This window comes from Lissotriton helveticus, chromosome 7 (assembly GCF_964261635.1).
Source record: "Lissotriton helveticus chromosome 7, aLisHel1.1, whole genome shotgun sequence".
NCBI lineage: Eukaryota > Metazoa > Chordata > Amphibia > Caudata > Salamandridae > Lissotriton > Lissotriton helveticus.
In genome coordinates this window covers 266,612,050-266,618,066 of record NC_136068.1, presented here as the reverse complement: position 1 = coordinate 266,618,066, position 6,017 = coordinate 266,612,050, and positions in this window count along the sequence as shown.

The window sequence follows — 6,017 nt, the reverse complement described above, 5'->3', positions numbered from 1 at the left end:
GCATTGTACTAACTTATGATCTTTTTGTTGATTGTGTGAAGTTACTGGCAATTTCACTTTTTGCCTTTAAGTGAATTAACGGTTTCTAATGCTTTGTTCTCCATTTGTATGCTGTGAAGAAAAAGAAGCAAACCAAACTGTAGGCAAATTAGTGTTCCTGTCTCAATGGGAAGTGTAGCCAGAATTTCCAGGTCGCATAGTATGTGAATGAGTGCGGAAATACACCCCCCCCCCCCCCCCCCAACTTGTTTCAGCAATTGTCCTGGCTTGGCCAATAGGGCTGAATAATACGCATTGGAGCAGGATCAAGTCTTATTTGCATGTGGCTGGTTTCCGTCTTGGGTAACGTGGTGGGCAAAAGAATAGCTGGGAAGATTCCCAGGGGATTTCCAGTAGGTCGAATTAATGCAGGCACTATATGTAAGCTTGTTATGTTACAAATATTTCTAAAGCGCACATTCACCAAGCAGTTTCGTGGCACTGTGGTAACTAAAACATAGCATGCAACGGATCACTATTCATATGCGAGCCTACCTAAACCTCTTAGGTAGTTTCCTAAAATGCAGTGTAGGAGGGACGGACCCTGATTTCAGGTGGAAGGCATTCCAGATGCGCGGAGCAAGTACCGCAAACCTGGAGACCCGAGTGCCTTTTGAAGATAGGCCTGGTAATAAAATAAGCGTGCAAAGACCTCATATTGTGCGTGGAGTTGTGTGGTGTGTGGGTTTTTTTTTTTGTATGTTTGCGAGCAGAAATAAAGCAGGACTGTCAGTCTGGAGTGACTTAAAAATAAGGCACCCAGCCTTATAAATGGAGCATTCTGTGGGCAACCAATGCAGGTTTCTCAGTAAGGAGGTGATGTGACCGTCCCAGTATTAGTTGAGAAGCCTAGCTGCTTGGTTTTGAACCAGTTTAAGTCTACTGATCTAGCTCTTGAGAAGACCAAATTTAAAGATTTTGAATAATCTAGCCTTGAAAGGACCAGTGCAAAAATAGCCTGCATGAGAGTCTGTAACGAGAGTGCATGGACCTTGCCTCAATTTCCCCCACCGCCTATTTGTCCTTCTTCAGGGTGAGTTGTTGTCAAAGGCAGATCTTCAGAGCACATGACTGGCTATGTCCAAACACCCTCACAAGCTCCGTGGACATTGTCTGCCTCAGTGTAAATAATTTTTCTTCTGAAGGACCTATGCAGCCTACAGTCATATCCTGTGAGACTCCAGTTATCTTGTCAGATAAGTAACTCTATACACTCCTTCCCTCTCGGATCCAGACCATTCACAGTTTATTTTCTTGCGTGATAATGATCAGGCAGATACATTTTATAGCTGATCAACTTGGGAATTACCACCCTACTTTGAAATAAAAACAAAAAAATACATAAATACCCACCTTGTACCTACATAATAGGATACCCCTCTGAACGTGATAAGGGGTAGTCAACCAACCTCACCAAAACCCAGCGTCACCCCCGCCTGTTTTGGTAATCACTCCGTGGTGCGGAAGGCTTCACCAGGTAGTCGCTCTGTACAGGCGACTCCTTTTCAGCCACACATTTTCCCTGCAGACCGTGCCTGCATACAAAGTTGAGGCCTATATTCTTTAGTCTACACGCTTTATCCCTCTTTTCCCATTCATGAGGGTGCCTGGAGTTCTTTTGTATAGTTGTAATGAACATTTCATATTTACATGGTCACATAGGTTTACAGCTAACCTGTTTGTAATTGAATAGAAGAAGCAGGAAGCCCGACGCGACCCAGTCATTCAACAAGGTTGACTTCATTTGAAAAATAAATAGTTATGCTCATTGATGGTAGTCTGTTTTTGTATATCATCATTGTTTGCTATCTATACTAAACTCACACAATTTCCACCCACCTGCGCCAGTATTTAGAAAATACACGTGTCCAATCAGAAAATCAATGTTTCCATTGAGGTTTTGTTAAGGAATATGTTGCTGAACAATTAATTATATCGTCTTGCTTCCTGTAAAAGAAAAAACATTCTTTTCCCCAATATCCCTATTGCCTCCGACTAAAGTATTGGTTTAAAACCTCCAGTGGGCGTTTAACACTGATCGCAGTGTCCGTAAATTCTATTTTTAGTCCGTGGATTTGTGCTTTACAGGATGAATTGTTGATCACACCACCTGTCCAGTTCTTGACTAGGCATTGCCTCCTGGGACAGTTGTCACGTACTAATTATCTCTTGTGGAAGCACACAGTTCAAATAAATTATTCCAGAATATTCCAATCATTAAAAGAAACCAATCAATCACTGTCTTGTATAGTGCAGCTACTCGCCTGTGTGGATCTCCTGGTGCTGGGGAGGGGGTTTGCTGGTCGGACTGGGTGGAAGATCATTCGAAGAGCCAGGTCTTGAGGTCCTTCCTGAATTGGGTCTGCGAAGCGGATTGCTTGAGGTAGAGGGGAAGGGTGTTCCATGTCTTGGTGGCTAGGGAGAAGAACAACCATCCTCCAGTTCTGGTCTTGTGGATCCTGGGGACAGAGGCATGGGCGAGTTGGGAGGGTAGGAGTTGCCTGGCGTGTACGTGGAATGTCCTTTGTCTAGTAGAGCTTTGTAGGCATGAGTGAAGAGCTTGACATTGATTCTCTTGTTGACTGGGAGCCAGTGGAGTTGCCGGAGGTGTTGCATGATGTGGCTGCGGCGGGGGATGTCGAGAACCAGTCTGGCTGCGGTGCTTTGGACGTTCTGTAGTGTCATAAGTGTGATGCTGGCGTTGAGTGCGTTCCCTTAGTTTAATCTGCTGGTGATAAGTGCGTGGGTGAGTCTTTCTGGATTCTGTGGGTATCCACCTGAATGTCTTCAAAGCAGGTGGAGCGTGTGGAAGCAGGCTGGGGAAACTGCATTGATTTGGTGGTTCTTGGTGAGCGAGGAGTCCAGTATGATGCTGAGGTTGTGTGCATGGTCTGCCGGGAGGGGGTGCGAAAGATTCCCAGATCGGCTGGCCACCCAAAATCGTCCCAAGCGGAAGGAGTGTGTGCCTGGATGAGTACTTCGAGCTAGATCGCGTTGAGCTGGAGACAGTTAGCAGTGGCCTTCGTTCCACTGTGGAAGTTGATTCTGGTGGTTGTGGGGTCGTTAGTGATGGAGAAGATCAGCTGGGTGTTGTTGTAGGAGACTATTTTGAGTCTGGCTTCTGACGATGGCTGTGAGGGGGGGGGGGGGCAATGTAGACCTCGAAGAGGGTGGGGTTCGAAGAGTAACCCTGGAGTGCTCCACAGCTGATCTCTCTGGGTTCTGAAAGGAACGGTGGTAGTCTGACTCGCTGGGTCCGGCCAGTGAAGGAGTGGATCCAGTCCGGAGCCTTGTCGTGGATGCCGGCGTTGTCTTCTCGTGATTAGGGTGTGGTGGGAGACTGTCGAAGGCAGCTGAGAGGTCTAGTTGGAAGAAGGCTGCAGTCTTGCCCCGGTCGAGGAGGGAGCGAATGTGGGTGGCGACAAGGAGTGCGGTGTCCATGCTGTGGTTTGTTTGGAAACCGTATTGGGAGATGTCCAGGATGTGGTTCACTTTGAACTCTGAGTTGGGCATTGATAACCTTCTCAATGACTTTGGCTGAGAAGCGGAGGAGGGAGATGGGACTGAAGGTGTTTAGGTCTGTCTGGTCTGAGGATAAATTCTTCAGCAGGGGGGGGTTGATCTCTGCATTTTGCTAGTCGAGGAAGGTGGCAGTTTTGTTGACGCAGTTGATGGTGCATCGAAGCTGGGGGGCAATGGCTGCACTGTGGAAGATGTGGTACGAGCAAGGATCTGTCGGGGCTCCTAAGTGGATACTCTTCATGGTCTTGATTCTGTCCTCTGTAAGCTGGGTCCAGCAGAGCACGGCCTGTTGGTGTGCAGCTTGGTTGTGTGCAATGGCGGCAGGCCTAGTGGCTGGGTCTAGGGTGTCGCAGCTGTCATAGATCTGCCTGATCTTGTGGTGGAAGAAGATGCCAAGTTTGTTGCAGAGGTCTTGGGGTGGTAGAGGGGGGATAGGGACATCTGAGGTTTTGCTGTTGGGCCTGCTGAACTCATCGACCATGGCAAAGAGTGCTTTGCTGTTGGCGTTGATTCTGTCTTGGAGGGCCGTTTTCATTGTGGTTTTCTGGGGGCGGTGGTATTCGTTGATGGCGGATTTGAAGGTTGCAGGAGTTTCTGGGATTGTGTTCCTCCATCTCTTCTCGAGTCGTTTGCATGTGCATCTGGACTCTTGGAGGGTGGGAGTGAACCAGCTGGCCTTCTTGGAGTGTTGCTTGCCTACTCATTCTTCTTGAGGGGTGCCAGGGTGTTGGCACAGTTGTAGAGCCATAGGTGGAGGTTGCCTACCCGGTGTTGGCATCCGTTGGCGGAGTGGTTGTGCTGAGATAGTTGACGAGAAGTATTTGGCCTTGTGTGATGGTGGGGGGTGGGGCGGTGATGATGGTGTATGGTGGGCGTGGCCAAGACAAGATGCACCCAGTGATGGTCGGTCCTGGAGAGCTCAGTGGTGTGGCTATATCTAATGCTCCTGTTGGTGGAGAAGGCTGGGTCGAGTGTTTCTGGCTGTGTGGGTTGGTGCAGTGACTAGTTGCTTGAATCTGCTGGTGAGGTTCTCCATAAGGGAGGCAGTGTTCTGGTCACTGGGGTTGCCTATGTGGAAGTTCAGGTCTCTGAGTAGGATGTGGTCTGTGGATGCGAGAGCCTGGGGTACGATGGTCTATGATAGCATAGGTGAAGGGAGGCTGGGGGCCCTGTATAAGAGGGTGCCATAGAGAGGTGTTGGGGTTGGTCTGGATCTGAAAGTGGAGGTGTTCCATGGTCGTCGTTGGTCATTGAGTGCGTGGTCAGTCAGTGTACTTTTTGTGGATGATGGTGATGCCGCCTCCTGGGAGGTCCTTGCGGATGGTTTTGTAGCCGTCGGGGCTGGTGATGTCCAGTCCGGAGCAGGGGTTGGTCCAGATGTCCGTGAAGAAAGCGATGTCGGGAGAGGTGGCTTTGAGGAGGCCCCAGATTTTTGTCGCCTATTTCTGGAGGGACCACACATTGAGAAGGGTGCAGTTGAGGCAGACGCGTGCGCATTTGGTCGGCGAGAGAAGCTGGATTGTTGGTGTGGCTGGAGGTGCGGTTGCAGTTCCGGCAGGCAAAGGGTCCAAGGGTCGTCTTAGGTGATGCTAGATGGCAGGCGGCATGGCGTCTGAGGAGGGCGCTGGCATTATAGCAGTGGATTGTCTGAGAAGCAGGGTCACTGATGCTGGGTGAGGTCCAGCCGCCGGTGGGTGTAGACGGGCTTGCCCTTGGCGTGCCGTGCCAGCGGTGCGGCTGCCATTAAGTAGTGCCGCAGGGGGGGGGGGGGGGGCTGGACAGCTGGCAGGCAGGAAACCCAGAAGGGTCACTGGAGGTGGGCGGGGCCGCAGGGGATTGCAGGTGCAAAGGAGTGAGAGGACAGGACAAAGGAAGGAAGAAAAACAAGCATTTACAATGCAACGGTCTCGCCTTTGCCAAAGTTAGAGCTATTGGCATTGTAAATGACATTTTTTATTTATGTGTTGGTTTTGAAAACGGATAAATCAAGCATCGGTATAGCCAATAGGTCTCGCATTTGGGACCTTAAGTATTTAGGTATGCAGCACAATATCCTTAGTGCATCAACTGTTGCATGGCTAAACACCTACACGGTCCCAAAGGCGAGATCTATTGGCTATGCCAATTCCTCCATAAGCTTTATTGAACATAGTCACTTAAATAGTAGCCGATATTTAAACTTGACAAGCATTGGTCTATAATCTGCAGCACATGTCCAGTTAATATTTACATCTACAGTCTAAATGTGAAAATGTTCTCTGTGCATGGCATCTAGCCACTGACATCTCCACAGATGGCTTTTTTTGGCCATAAAGTAGCATTGCCTCCATGAGCTAAGTAAAGCACAGGTGCTGCAATTTACTTTTGTAGCAATCGCGGCACCCACGCTTTACCTTTTAACATGGTTAAAGTAAGGCGCGGGTGCCGCGATTCACCAGCGATTGCTACAAAAGTAA